This window comes from Bubalus kerabau, chromosome 6, assembly GCF_029407905.1.
Source record: "Bubalus kerabau isolate K-KA32 ecotype Philippines breed swamp buffalo chromosome 6, PCC_UOA_SB_1v2, whole genome shotgun sequence".
Taxonomy (NCBI): Eukaryota; Metazoa; Chordata; class Mammalia; order Artiodactyla; family Bovidae; genus Bubalus; species Bubalus kerabau.
In genome coordinates this window covers 9,298,653-9,314,831 of record NC_073629.1, presented here as the reverse complement: position 1 = coordinate 9,314,831, position 16,179 = coordinate 9,298,653, and the positions used below count along the sequence as shown (strand labels likewise).

The following is a 16,179-nucleotide window of genomic DNA, read 5'->3' as shown; positions in this document are numbered from 1 at the left end:
TAAGACTAAGGAATATCCAGAGCAAAAACAGGGATCACTTCCTCTGGCTCTTTTGCAGAAGAAATGAAGTTTTTCCCAGAGGCCCCAGCACACTTTTCATCAGGTCTCATTGGGCAGAGACAGGACACACGCCTGCTCCTGAGCCGGTCTCTGGCCAGAAGGCTGGAACTACTTTGACTGCCTCAAACAAATCATCTGGACATTGGATGGCACTGGTGACCATAGAACAAAGTCCTGCTGAGGCCTCCATTCCTGAAATGGCCTCCTGCCCCTTCCTAATCCTCACTGTGTTCAGTGTTGGCCCCTTCCAACCCCTTCCCCACATTGCTGCCAGTAAGGGTCCTTGTAAACCACAAGCTCCTCCACAGTCCTACTAAGAATACGCATGGCATCAGCTGGAGCACCAGGCTCAACCTCCACACCATGGAGTTGGATCAGTTATCAACTGTGGCACAAAAAGCCACTCTAAACCCAGGGGCTTAACACAGTGATGACCCTTTCTTTTGCTCCTGAGTCTACAGTTCGAGCAGAGCTCAATGGGGACAGCTTGTTTCTGCCACACATGGTGTCACTGGGACATTTGAAGGCCTTCTCACTCCTTCTCTCTTCCCTCAGTGACCTTCTTCCCCCAGCACCTCAACTGTGCCTTCTCTCTTCCTACTCTCCCTTCCTCTTCTCCTCCTTGCTTTCCTGACCCCTTCTACCTTTTCCCCTTCCTCTTTCTCTGGCCACCCTTGTCCCCATTTCTCATAAGCAATCAGTTGTCATCACTCATTCAGCATCCCACCCTGGACAATGCACCATGGGACCTGGGATAGATTTCAGATCAGGCCTCTGCCTCCTCCATATCTCTTCCAGAATTATTATAAAGAGACAGGTAGAGTGATCACAAATCACACAGCTTCTAGGTTTGTTTTTTTTTCTCAATCTCTTCAATTTTTTTTCCTAATCTTTTTCCTCCTGAATTGGCAGCTCCTAACTCAAGTCTTAGTTAGCACTTTCATTTTTGCCTCAGGCTTTCCTGTATGGAGGACCCAGGCTAAGATAAATAGCACTAGAACTGGTTCTGGAAACAGGCTGTCAGGATGGGCTTTAGAGTCAAGCGGCTCACAGATCTGATAGAAAGACTGACCGATTGCTGCTGCTCTCTGGGATCCTGTGAATGTTTGGTACTTGCCCTCTGTACCTTTCTCTTCCTCATTTTGTGCATTTTATGAGTTTTAGATCAATTTCTCTCACACTGAACTTCCCTGTGAACCAGAAGATAGGAATCGGGAGAGAAGTTAAGAGGGAAACGTAGACCCAGCAGGGAACATTAGAACACTGGCCATGAAGAAGGGATAGACAAAGTGAGGGATGTGTTAGGAGGTGGTGATTGTAGCCCCTGATCTTTCCACTACCGGACATCCTAAACTCGGGAGACAAGGAAAAGTTTGAGACTGGATTGTGTCTGGCAGCAAGCTGGAAGTGTTGAAATGTACAGAAGAGTTAGTAAGAATGTAAAAGAAGGATAAAAATTGATTCTGATGTATTATTACTTTTTGTGAATTTAAATTCACCATCAATCACCAGTCCATAGAAAGATAATTCAAAATGTACCTTAGGCAAAAGAAAACAGATGTGTTTACAAAGAGAATAGTGGGGATAAAAGCCCTGACCCCTGTCACCCTTTCCAGCCCAACTTCTCTAAGTGAATTGTTTATGCTTTATTGTTAAAAAAAAAAAAAAAAGAATAACAAAAAGAATGTTGTAAAAATTAACACAAATACAGGAAAGGATATAAGGCATAAATATACAGTTTAGTGAATTACGAAAAAAAGCAAAGACTTATGAAACTACCACCCTGCTTAAGAAACAAAAGGTTTACAGAGCTCCAAAAATAGTACTTCCAGATAACAAACCCTTTCTAAGTCATACCTTGGAGCTGTTTTGCAGATACTGAAACTCCACCAGGTGGAAGAATTTAACTGTATGCCAACCACAAGCATATTGACCCCAGACCAGCTGGAACCAGAAGGTGGATGATGTTGATTCCCAGTAACTTCACCATCAACCAATTAGATGAAAATCCACCCGCTGATCCCGCACCCTGCAACTCCCTTCCTCACCTTGTCTTTAAAAACTTTTCCCTGAAAGCCACTGGGGAATTCGGGCATTTTGTGGACATTAGCTACCTAAACTCCTTGCTGAGCACGTGCAGGAAATGTTGTACTTTCCTTCACCACAGCTCCATGTTAGTAGATTGGCTTCCCTGCACATAGGCCAGCAGACTCAAGTTTGGTTTTATAACACCCTGACATGAGGAGAGAGAAAAAAGGCAAGAGGTGACAAAAAATGAGTAGAGAAAGAAAGAATAAAGGAGCAAAATGTGAAGGCAGGAATGTGCTAGAAAGGGACAAAGATTTACTAAGGAAGTGAAAGCAAAAGAAGATACTAGAAAAAAAGCAAATACAGGTGACTCTTGAACAATACGGATTTGATTTGTGTTGGTCAACTTATATGCAGGTTTCCTTGACACAATACTACACCATCCATGACTCACTGAATCCGCAGCTGCTGACCACAAACTCAGAAACCACAGATACGGAGGAACCATGGTACAGAGGGCCAAGCATGAGCTAACCAACTGTGCAGGGGGTTGGTGCCCACAGGTTGTTCAAGGATTAACTATATATTAACAGTAGATGACCTAGTACCATACAAGCCAAGTTTAGGCAAGAACAACCACAGGGGTTTCACTTCACCCTCCAGCCAGGACAGCTGCTGCCCAAACCAAAAAAAGCCCCAAGGCCTCAGCTGTGGCTGCAGTTCTCCCCTCAGAAGGATTCAAGGGGCAGACTTGTAGGACTCAGCCTTTCACACGGGGATCTGGCACTGTCTCCCGGTAGATTGGGTCAAAATTGAGTTGATTTGGAGGACTCCCAGCTACTTTTCAGTGAATGTCTTGGTATTGTGAGAACTCTCCCCAACACACACACATTGCAACACGTACTAGAATCATTGTAGAGACACTGTCCTGAGTGTCAAAGCTGGAGGAATAAAGGAAATGGACAGCTGTGACCTTAATCTCTCTTTTACTACTGAATCTAAGTAATCTATTATTCTTTAAGATGTTTATGTTGAGGACTTTACTTGATTAGCTAATAACAGTATGTTACAAAAAATTCATAAGAATCATTTTCCTCTGCCCATCTGCCTCATACTAGGGTCTCCAGAAATGGGCAAACTTGTGTTCAAGAACTTGGAGTTGTGACTTGAAGTTCCAAACTCAGAATGTTCAAAGAGGTATTCACCAAAATGAGAGGTATTTTTTCAAAACATCCCTTCAGGTCTTCAGGTCCCGGCCAATTTGTAAACAGACTCAAAGAAATTCAAAACCACAAAATGCACAAAGTGATATAATTTATTCCCCTCCCCTCCTTGTTAACATTCTATTTTTCCATCTCTGAGGGTCTGGGCTTAGGAGCTGGCTTCTGTGTCTCACACCACACAGCTCTCAGCGATAGAACAGGAGCACAGCTGCCTCAGTGATCTCCCGGCTGGAGCTGTAACCCCAGTGAGCTCCATATCCATTCCAGTTAAAGGAGGAGAAATCCCCACACTGCAAGGGACTGCTCTCTGGGAAGAATCCTCCTCCACCGATGCAGTGCTGGGGGGCAGGGAGTAGACACAGTGAGGGGTTGGCTGTGGACACACCAGTGAGCTCTTAATGGTCGAATCCCCTGTAATTTTGGTCCTTCTCCTACTTGGCCTTGACCCCTCCCCTGCACAGAACTAACTCTCCAGTGGACTCTGAAATCATGTTCTCCTGAATTCCTTTTTACCTTTTTCCCGTTTATTCTCAGGCCCCTCAGCTCAACTCTTTTCCTTAATCAATCCCCCAAATGCTATTCCTCACAGCTCTGTCCACTTCTCACTCTCCCAGTGAGGCTCATCTTCTCCCCTGACTTTTGCTAACACCAGCATAATCATACATTGTCATGATGCTCCTAAATTTCAGAGGGCAGCCAGTTATTTTCTGCATTTGAAACCCCATATCCAACTGTCACATGGATGTCTCCACCCACATATCTTTAGATCTAAAACTCCACTTGAGCAAAACAAAACTAATTCTCTCTTGCTGTCCTTGAATCTATTCCTCTCTCATCACACATCTTAACTGATAACATCCAGTCACCCAAAACAAAACCCTGAAGTCTGTTTGGTCTTCATCACTTGCCATCTCCCATATTTGTTTAATCACCAAGAACTGTTGATTCCACCATCTATGCACCCATCCTTACTCTTTCAGCTCTATCAACTACACCCTGGCTCAAGTCCTCACTATTTCACATCTGCACCTTTACACCTGCCTCATGGTCTCGTTGACTCTTATTTTCCTGCTCTTGAATCCATGTCTCCCCCTCCTTTCTAAACCAAAGTGATCAGGTCACTAATATGGTCAAACTCCTCTGATGTGTCCCATCACCTATAACATAAACTCTATGTCCTGAACGTAATGCAAAAGCCCCTCCTTGCCCTACTTCCTGCAAGTATTTTCAGCTCTTGATTCTACACCATGTGCATACCATGATACAATTTACACAACAGCTCACTGCCCCCTCAACACACCATGGTATCAAATCCCAGTGATTTTGAACATGTCAGTCATTCATCCTCAAAGGACACTATTTGCCCCTTGTTGCCTGTTGAACTCTACACACATCTTTTGATATTCACCAAAAATGTCACCTTCCTGCAGAATCAACTGTGTGTCGTTAGTAGAGATAGAAGCTCCTGCATTGTATCCCCAGGGCCCTTTGTTTATGTTGCTATCTCAGGCGATACCACATGAGATTGCAATCGTGTGTTTACAAATCCTAACCACTTGAGTTCCTTAAGATGACTCTGTCAGCTTACAGTTTCAATACCCAGCACTTTGTAGGTACCCTCCCATGTATTTTTGAGTCAGTACATACAGGGGTAAATGCAAATGGGAACTTATGAACAGAATAAGGATTCATGGAATCCACAGTAGGGGGGCACACACCCAACCCCACTCCCAGGACCGACACACACATGATCCTCCAGATCGGAATCTAGGGGCCATGTCGTGAGGGCACAGCTGCCTCTTTCTAACTGACGCATGGACAAACTGATCGTTGCAGCGGGAAGTAAAGATGTCCTTGACTTCAGGGTCGCATTTCTCAGCCTGACAGGTGTGGAAGGAAACGTTGTGAGTGAGCATGCTCGTCCTTAGAGCTCTGACTCCCTTTTCCTCCTGCCCCTCCAGTCACAAAACGTCCCTCAGAGACACTCTCCAGCTGGCACACCTCTGCTGCTCACTTCTACAAGACGGAAGATACAACAAAAACATAAAGATTCTTGAAGTTAATAAGAATATTAGATAATATTTTTGTGATCTCAATATATGAAAATACTTCTTAAACACAACATAAAAGTACTAATCATACATGAGAATATAGATAAATTGTACTTTGATGAAGTAAATTATGTCTAATGGTTAAAGATACAAACTATCACTTATAAATTAAGTTCCTGGGGATGTAATATACAGTATGCTTCCTATAGTCATAATATTATGGTGTACATTGAAAAATTATAAAAGGGTAGATGTTAAAAGTTTTCCTCAGAAGAAAAAAGAATTTGTAGCTATGTGTGGTAGTAGATGTTGACTAGACTTATTCTGATGATCATTTCACAATACATAAAAATATAAAATCATTATGGTACACACCTGAAACTAACATGATATTACATATTGATTACATTTCAAGTAGAAATAATAGTAACAATTTTAAAATTATGTCCACAAAATGCCAGCAAAAGAAGAAAAATGCAAGCTACAGAGACATACACCAATATACCCCATAAGGAGTTGTGCACACAAGCACACACACACACACAAGCCATGATTCTTCCCAAAACTCACGTGCTCAGTGTTACAGCCAGTGACTCTCATCCCAGTACACAGCGCATGGGCTGCACTCTCATTGTTAAACACCCTGAACTGGACAAATCCTGCAACAAATTCTCCTGGAAAAGAAGAGGCAGAGAAAGGGTCAAGGATTCAAAGGATGAACTGAAAACAGCTTCCTTTTGACCAGCCCAGGGATTCCCTAAATCAATAGGTCAGGTTATAGCCTAGCACTCCAAGCTGCAGGGATGAAACCCAGTACATCCTGGCTCTGAACTTCGCTGGAAGAGACCTTCCCTCCATCTGGAGTAACAGGACCAAGGCTCGTGTTCACAAGAGTCACTTGTCTGCCTAAAGCTCATAGGTGAAATTAATAATACACTGAGAGATCAGCAAGAAGACCTTCAGAGGTCCAGCAAGAATAAGCAATTATCAGAAGTGGCCATCTGTTTCTGCTAGCACACTTCTCATCCAATTACCATGACGTTAACGTAAAATGACTCATTTTCCCACCAAAAACTTAAGTCTGTGGCTTCTTTAAAATAATAGCTATCCATCATTTGTTGTTCAGTCACTAAATCACGTCGGACTCTTTGCAACCCAATAGACTGCAGCACACCAAGCTTCCCTGTCCTTCGCCATCTCCCAGAGTTTGCCCAAACTCATATGCATTGAGTAGATGGTGCCATCCAACCATCTCATCCTCTGTCATCCCCTTCTCTTCTTGCTCTCAATCTTTCCCCAGATCAGAGTTTTTTCCAATGAGTCAGCTCTTCCCATCAAATGACCAAATTGTTGGAACTTCAGCTTCAGCACCAGTCTTTCCAATGAACATTCAGGGCTGATTTCCTTTAGGATTCATTGGTTTGATCTCCTTGCTGCCCAAGGGACTTTTAAGAGTCTTCTCCAACACCACAGTGCAAAAGCATCAATTCTTTAGCACTCAGTCTTCTTTATGGTCCAACTCTCACAACCATACATGACTACTGGAAAAACTAGAGCTTTGCTTGTACAGATCTTTGTCTGAAAAGTGATGTCTCTTCTTTTTAATACACTGTCTAGGTTAGTCATAGCTTTCCTTCTTCCAAGGAGCAAGCGTCTTTTAATTTCATGGCTGCAGTCACTGTCTGCAGTGATACGGGAGCCCAAGAAAATAAAGTCTGTCACTGTTTCCACTTTTTCTCCTTCTATTTCCCATGAAGTAATAGGACAGAATGCCATAATCTTAGTTTTTTGAATGCTGAGCTTTAAGCCAGCTTTTTTACTCTCCTCTTTCACCTTCATCAAAAGGTTCTTTAGTTCCTCTTCACTTTATGCCATTAAAGTGGTATCATCTACATAACTGAGGTTGTTGATAATTCTCCAGGTAATCTTGATTTCAGCTTGTTGATTCATCCAGCTTGGCATTTCACATGATGCACCCTACATAAAAGTTAAATAAGCAGGGTGACAATATATAGCCTTGACCTACTCCTTTCCCAATTTTGAACCAGGCTGTTGTTCCATGTCTGGTTCTAACTGTCGCTTCTTGATCTACATACATACAGGTTTCTCAGGAGACAGGTAAGGTGATTTGGTGTTCCCATCTCTTTAAATATTTTCCTCAGTTTTCTGTGATCCACACAAAGGCTTTAGCATAGTCGATGAAGCAGAAGTAGATGTTTTTCTGGAATTGCATTACTTTTTTTATGATGCAGTGGCTGTTGGCAGTTTGATCTCTGGTTCCTCTGCCTTTTCTAAATCTAGTTTGTATACGTGGAAGTTCTTGGTTCAAGTACTATTGAAGCCTAGCTTGAAGGATTTTGAGCATTACCTTGTTAGCGTGTGAAATGAGCACAATTGGGCAGTAACTTGAATATTTTTGGCATTGCCTTTCTTTGGGATTGGAATGAAAATTGGCCGTTTCCAGTCCCATGGCCAATGTTGAGATATTCAAATTTGCTGGCATATTGAGTGCAGCATTTTAACAGCATCATCTTTTAAGATTTCAAACAGCTCAGCTGGAATTCTAGCGACTCCACTAGCTTTCTATATAGTAATGCTTCCTAAGACCTACTTAACTTTGCACTCTATGATTTCTGCCTCCAGGTGAGTGATGACACCATCATGGTTTTCCAGATCACTAAGACCTTTTTAATATAGTTTTTCTATGTATTCTTGCCACCCCTTCTTAATCTCTTCTCTTTTTATTAGGTCCTTGTTGTTTCCATCCTTTATTGTGCATGAAATGTTTCCTTGAAGAGACCTCTGATCTTTTCCATTCTATTGGTTTTCTCTATTTCTTTGCATTGTTCCCTTAAGAAAGCTTTCTTATCTCTCCTTACTATTCTTTGTTCCTCTGCATTCAGTTGGGTATATTGTTCCCTTTCTCCTTTGCCTTTCGCTTCTCTTTTTTTCTCAGCTATTTTCTAAACTCTATTTTCTAAACAAAAATATTCAAATTACTGCACGATTGTACTCATTTCACATGCTAGCAAGGTAATGCTTAACATCCTTCAAGCTAGGCTTCATCAGTACATGAACCGAGAACTTCCAAATGTACAAGCTGGATTTAGAAAAGGTCTCCTCAAACAACCATTTTGCCTTCTTGCATTTTTTTTTTCTTTGAGATGATTTTGGTTACCACCTTTGGTACAATGTTATGAGCATCTGTCCATAGTTCTTTAGGCACTCTGTCTACTAGATCTAATCCCTTGAATCTATTTGTAACTTCCACTGTATAATCATAAGGAATTTTATTTAAATCATTCCTGAATGTCTTGATGTTTTTTCCCTACTTTCTTCAATTTAAGCCTTAAGTTTAAAATAAGGAGCTCATGATCTGACCCACAGTCAGCTCTAGGTCTTCTTTTTGCTGACTGTATAGAGCTTCTCCATCTTTGGCTGCAGAGAACATAATCTGATTTGGGTATTGACAAACTGGTGATATCCATGTGCAGAGTTGTGTTCTGTGTCATTGGAAGAGGGTGTTTGCTATGACCAGTGTGATCTTTTGGCAAAACTCTGTTAGCTTTTTCCCTGCTTCATTCAATACTCCAAGGCCAAACTTGCCTGTTACTCCAGTTATCTCTTGACTTCCTACTGTTGCATTCCAATGCCCATGATGAAAAGTACATCTTTTTTGGTGTTAGTAATAGAAGGTCTTGTAGGTCTTCATGGAACTGGTCAACTTCAGCTTCTCTATTCTATTCATCATTACAAAAACAAATTTTTCACACCACTTTGCTATTTGTTTTTGCCTCTGAACTTTAACTTACCTCTTTCCTTAACTATTATAAGAGTCATACAGGGTATTGGTTAAGAAGACTGAGCTTGTATCCTCTGCAATGGAGAAGAGTAATACTAACTTCATTCTTTTCTCATGATGATAAAATAACACAAAATCATGTTAAGTTCCTATATTACACCATGGTACATTGTATGTATTCAATACATGCTAGCAATCATTAACTGTTGCTAGTTACACTTACCCTAAGAGAGCAGGGAAGAGCTGATGACTGGGCTTGGGAAGGAAGTACTCACACCGACCATCTGGTGAGTAATAAGATGCAGTTTTCTCAGCATCACCAAAGTCATAGTCAACAGGAATGGCTGGGCCATTGTCAGTCCAGCACTTCTCTGCTCCATATATCACAAGGTATTTCTACAGAGACCAAAATACAGATTGTGTGAGGACAAGCAGGAGATGTAATGCCCTCAGGTGTCATTTTCAGATCAGCCTTAAAATACTAATTCCTCCCCACCCGCCCGCCGTGATAACTATGTCCAACAACCTCGAGTCCCTCTCTCTTCTGCCATATGCTTCTTCCCTTGCTTGGCTCAGAACTCCCAAGAGAGGTAGACCATGAGTTCACTTGACCCAGAGCTGGAATAAAGAGCCAAGAACAAGCACCTGCTAGGGATATGGGACCCAGACCAGACTTATTCTCACCCAAAACTCCTGGCTCTCAGCTCACCAAAAGAAGTACCCCCACCCCCAGCCAGCAGCACCATGTACCTGGTAGAGTCCAAATAGATTGTGCCCCAGTCTCCAGAAGAAGCCAGTGTTGGTGTGGTACCTCAGCAGGGAGCTGTTCCTCCAGTGCTGCAGGGGGGACTTGTTGGGCACATGCCAGATGCCCAGGTCCTGGGCCTGGATGTTGTAGTAACCAGGGTTCTGCAGAGGGACACACACTCAGTCCGACCAGCCCAGGAGGTGCCACCAGCCAAAGACCCACACACACAGTCCTCACTTGAGCTGAGAGCTCAGGGCTCCAGGAGGCCAGGTGCCCAGCAGTGCTCAGACCACCACCCTTCCAGAAGATGATGAGGCCCCACCACCCAAACAGCCTTGGTGGGAAGAAGCTGTGATTCAAGACATGGACTTCTGTCTTTTTCCTTCTCCAGCCCCACCTCCACATCCCCGTCTCCCACCCTCCCTTCCACATGCTCTGCTCCAGCCACACCCTGTTCCCACCCTTTCCCACCTGGAAACTCAGTGCCACCCACCTTGTAGTCATCGCTCATGGCGGCCTCTGCAGACCCAAACATGTTGTAATTAGCCCAGTTGCCATCGCCCTCTGGGTAGTCAGCCCTGTTGCCCTGCTGACTGGACCAGCAATCGCCCACCGTGCATTTCTTGAGCATGCAGTTCTCATGGATGCTGGCCACCAGGGTCCAGCCACAACCCCCAGAGGTCATGTCACAGAAGGTCTGGTAGATGACACCATTCTCAGTGCGGAGGTGATACAGGCCATCTGCAGAGGGAACGAGCCCAGAGACCCCCTTTCTGAGACCACAGGGTCCATCTTAGGCCTCACAATCAGAAAGACTCTGGGAAGTCAGAAATGTATCCTGAAGGCTCTCACATATACCTGCTTATTAGAGGACAATTCTCTATGGGTCATCTAAGAGCAGAAACACTGACTGCCTTTGTTCAAAGCTACCTTTTCAAAGACTTTGTAGAGCAAATATCAAAGAAGACAGAGATGGTATCTCCCTCTGGATAGAGCCTCCTTCTGACCACTCAAGGCCTGATAATAGTGCCCAACCACATCTCAAGTCTACATCAGGATGTGGCCTCTGCAACTCAGAGCAAAGGAGAGGCATGGTCACTGCCAATTTTATGAGATTCAGATTCCCTAAGTGTAGAGTTCCTTTCCTGGACCTAGCTAGCCCTAAAGGAGAATAAACTCTCTGATATGAATTTTGTAGTTTCTTTACCAACCCTATCTGTCAACCTCCTTGGAAAACCCACTACATGTACAGATGTCTCCCATAACATGATCCAAACCCTCAAAATTCCCATTGGAAATCTCCTTGGCTGGACCCTGGAGTCAGATCAGACAGGAGTGGGGAGCACAGCCCTCCTGATCTCCATAACTGGGATCTGCTTAGCTAAAAAGTAACTGAAAGGAGAGGGTACTGGGTTGGTTTATTACTACTGGGTTGGTTTATTACTCACCATCTGCCTCACTACCACTTTCTTTGATTTCCTTGCAGCTTCTGGGAAGGAAAGACAGGTAAGGAGCACATTTTTCACCCTCCCAGAACTTCTCAACAGAAGGGATCATTGCTAGAGGATGGGAGAATAATTCTCATTAATATTCAGATGCTACTCACACCAGCTTTCCAGGCCAACAGCTCCCAGCCCATTCCTACTTTACAATTTTATCACTGGACTGTGAGGCCCCAGAGGTCAGGATTCTCATAGCTAAGAATACCTGACCACAATCTACTACAGGCTTAACACTTGCATTCTTTTGCTCAACTGTTTAAAAATGAAAACTATCATAGTGCCTGCTACAAGGAAGGGAATTGTGAGGATGAAGACTAGACTAGGTTGTTCCCTGGACACAGCCCTGAATACCATCTCCTTCTGGGAACCCCAAGGCCAAAGCCATAGGAGCAGGAGCCACTAGAAGGAACCACAATCTTCACCACCACGACTCCCCTGAGCCCTCTCAGCCAAATGCAGAGGCACAGATGGAGCCCCAGGACTGGCCTTAGCTTCAGACCAAACATCCAGAGAGACCAGCAATCAATACTCAGGCCACAGCTCAATTTGGCTGCAAAGTTTGACTTCTCTGCATCTCCACGACTCCTCTCTGGGCCAGGACCTCCGCATCCAGCCCAGCTCTATTCCCTCGGCTCCACTGTGCACCTGGGTGAACTGATGAAACTGCTGCTCCTGAGTGACCTACCTGCACCCCGCCCTCTGGCGGCCAGAAAGAGGAACAGCATGAGGCAGAATCTGGACCTTGGCCCCTAAGAAGAAAATTATGCACAACATCATTGGCCGATCCATCATTTTTCATCTCCCCATCCTTGTGCCTGAACTTTGTGAGTAAGGAAACCTCAAATGGGAAGTGATGGCCTCCTGGGCATTCTCAAACCTACTGGAATAACCCTCAAATCCTTAAGGGACCACAGGCTCCTTTCTCTGAAACTCCCCATTCCTGAGACCAAGACCAGACCTGAGCTGGCATTGTGGTGCCCCACACACTCGGATCTTATCTCAGAGTCAGCACAGAGAGCTTCCTCACAGCACGGAGAGCTTCCTCCTTCCTTCCTCCCAGATCCCAGGAACCACGAGTTCCTGCCAGGTGGAGTCTCAGAGCTACTGCCTCTGCAGAGAGTCCTGACATGAGTGAGGTGCTAAGCCTGTGGAGAGAATAAAGCATGTGGGCCCAGCCCACTTTGGGCTGCAAGCCCCGCCCTCAAGCTTTCTTCCCTTGAAGGTTCCTGAGGCTCAGCCCCGGCAATGAGAAGGATTGTGTAACTGCCTGGAGGGGCAGGAGACAGCACTCTTGGTCACACAGGTGACACTCACCATGAGGAGGGCGAGCCCTGCGGGGTCAGAGCACACACAGTGCTCCCTTCAGTAACAGACTCTCGGGATGCACGGGACCTCACGGTTCTCCCCTGCAGCCTGTTCTGCTCCCACGTCAGTCAGATGCCCCAGGGCCTCACACACCTCCGTCAGGTCGTCATCCTTCCAGTCTCTCCCAAAACTTCTCCATGAAGCCTGCCCTGACACCCCCACCCCAGGCAAAGCTGATGGATACTCCCCTGGCCTAATAGGGACTTTGTCACTCTAATTATGACATGTACCACACTGTCATGTCATTCTGTTGTAATTTTGAGGCTAAAATAATTGAAAATTTGCAAAATATTGCAAAAATAAGACTAGTGCAGACACAGATAGCTTCTACCTAGATTCAGCTATAGTTTGTGTTTTACCCAATTTGCTTTAGCACGTGTGCCTTCTCTCTATGTGCATACACAAACTCACACAGGCTTTTTCTTTAAAAACAAATTGAGAGTAAGTTACATCCATGAAGGCCCTTTCCCTAGATAAATATGTGTTTTTCTAGTAGGGATTTCTCACATATAACCACAGTGAAATTATCAATTATGTATCGTTAACTCTTTTTATGTAACAGGTGTTTTTCTAGGGTCCACTAACCTGGGAGTTCTACTCAGCTCAGCTGGCATTCATCAGACTGAAATTTCTCTGGCTTTCATTTCTTCCCATTATTAGGAGATTTCTGTCCACACTGAAGCCCGTAATCCCTAGGGGATGTTTTACACCTGCTGACAACTGAATTTCCCCATTCCACACCCAAGCCAGCCCAATTCCTCGAAAGGAATCGATGTCAAGGATTCAGAGCACTGACAACTGACCCTATGACACTTCATTTCCATCACCTCTGCTGCTGGGGCTGCTCTCGGGGTCAGATGCTGATGTTCAGGGCACTGCTCCCTCTCACTCCTGGGCCTCTAGCCCCACATCTCTTTGATGTCCAAGGTGCAGAAACCATCCAGCTTGTTCAGTGCAGAGGAAGGCAAATGCCTTACACACATATAAACCACTATCTATCCAAGGCCTGGAATGTTATTAATAACTTACACTTACCCGTGCACTCTACTACATCACAGCCATCTGAATTTGTTTTCAGAGAGGACAGGGTTGGAGAGAGAGATGGAGAGAGGACTGACCTGTCTCCCATACATCTCTGCTGTTTGCTACAGCCATAGGGAAATGACCACTAATACCACTTAATCAGGCAATTTCTCAGGTACTCATTTGGGTGTTCACTGTGATTAATTCCCTTCTTTTTGGAGGCCCAGGAAAGACTGCACCTCTCCTCTATGAAGTTAGGTGGGCAATGGGACTTGTCCTAGCCAAGAAATGTGAGCAGAAAGGGTCAGTTTCAGGCTGAAGCCTTTACCAGGCAGGGCACAAGTCCACACCATCCTTTTTCCAGCCTCAGGAAATGACTCCATAAAATACGGGGCCCTGGTGTGGTGGTATGTTTATGTCTGATGAGGAAACTAATCTTCGAGGTTGGAAGGATGGCGTTCTGTGTTCTGTTTTAGAGGAAATGCTAAATGTTTTGCCTGCGGTGTCTCAGGAGGTGTGTGATGTACAGACTGTACCAGGGCGTTAAAGGAAGACCTCAGGGAAACAATGTCAGTGCCTCGTGTCAGCTGTCTTGGTTCTGTATTACAAAGGAGAGGGTCTGGGAGAAAAACTGGTCTGTTTTGCAAGCAGAAATGAAAGCAATAACAAATTCTGGGTCTTCAATAGGCAAATGCTGTGGAAATTTTTCTTCATAAATCATCTTCAATCAAGGTGCACACACACACACATCCAAGCATGATGTATTTTGGGAGGGATATATATTGTTCCTACATGATATATCAAACTTCTACAATTTGACTAGCAAAATTTGGGAAAATAAAGCAATACATTTGGATGAGTCATCTTGCAGATGTTCAATCTTTGGGCATCAACACATGGCATTATCCTCTGCTGAATACTGTTTCTAACATGGGAGTATTTAGAATAAGTGGCCAAATGTATATTCAGGGATCTCTACCAAAAGGGTTCATGACTACTGGATGAGATCTTCAGCATCCCATTAAGCTCAGCCTGGGGAGGAGGGGTTCTGATGGCAGTACAGGTTGGGCATGTGCTGACGTTCTGAAATAAAGTGTGCTTAATAACCAAAATGCTAATATTTGGGGTAAAATAACCTGTATTCGTGTCTTTAAAAAATGTGAAATCTGAATTTATATATCAATATATATCTCAAAGAACACTTTGCATTAAAATTTCAAAGTGAATAAAACTACATTCCTTTTTTAAAAAGTCACCATATCTGTTCCTCATTTAAAAGCCCATCCTGATTTTATCCCAGTAAGTACACTAGCATTTCAATTTACAGAATATCACAGTGTACTGGAATACTGTAAATTTGTATATAAAGAAGGCTGAGAGCCAAAGAATTGATGCTTTCAAATTGTGGTTCTAGAGAAGACTCTTGAGAGTCCCTTGGATTGCAAGGACATCAAACCAGTCAATCCTAAAGAATATCAACCTGGAATATTCATTGGGAGGACTGATGCTGAAGCTGAAGCTCCAATATTTTGGCCACCTGATGAGAACAGTCAACACATTGGAAAAGACCCTGCTGCTGGGAAAGATTGAGGGCAAAAGGAGAAGAGGGCAGCAGAGAATAAGATGGTTGGATAGCATCACCAACCCAATGGACATGAGTTTGAGCAAATTCCAGGAGATAGTGAGGGACAGGGAAGCTTGGCTTGCAGCAGTCCATGGGGTCGCAGAGTCAGACACGACTTAGCAACTGAAACACAACAACAATGGGGTACTGAAAACTTGCTTCGTAGTCACAACATCCTGGTTGCAGACTCAGGTTTTAGAGCTGCCTATAGTCTATTATTGCAGTTGTTAAATATTCTTACTTCCAGATATCAGAGGATGTCTTTTCTTAGGTAATTAATCTGGATATATTGAGTAATTCATCCTTGACATTCTCAAAATAGAAAATACTAGGTTATCAGACATGGGAAATTATCAACTTTTACTGAGAAATCCTATAAGAGAAAAATAAATATTTGAATGCAATGTTATCAATTGTATAATAAAGACTTGCCTCAAAATTATGAAAATACATTGGAGGAAGTGGTTGATTCTGTCACTGGGAAAGTGAGGTAAATATTTTTTCTGAAAGAAATCATTGACTCCAGTGTATCAGTTCAGTTCAATCGCTCAGTCGTGTCCGACTCTTTGCAACCCCATGAATCGCAGCATGCCAGGCCTCCCTGTCCATCACCAACTCCTGGAGTTCACCCAGACTCACGTCCATCGAGTCGGTGATACCATCCAGCCATCTCATCCTCTGTCGTCCCCTTCTCCTCCTGCCCCCAATCCCTCCCAGCATCAGGGTATTTTCCAATGAGTCAACTCTTCGCAT

At 43.9% G+C, this 16,179-nt stretch overlaps 1 pseudogene; it reads right to left on the bottom strand.

Annotated features, from left to right (window-relative positions):
* Positions 1–3,386: 3,386 nt before the first annotated feature.
* On the bottom strand, positions 3,387–12,384 carry LOC129655928 (intelectin-1-like; annotated as a pseudogene).
* Positions 12,385–16,179: the final 3,795 nt, after the last annotated feature.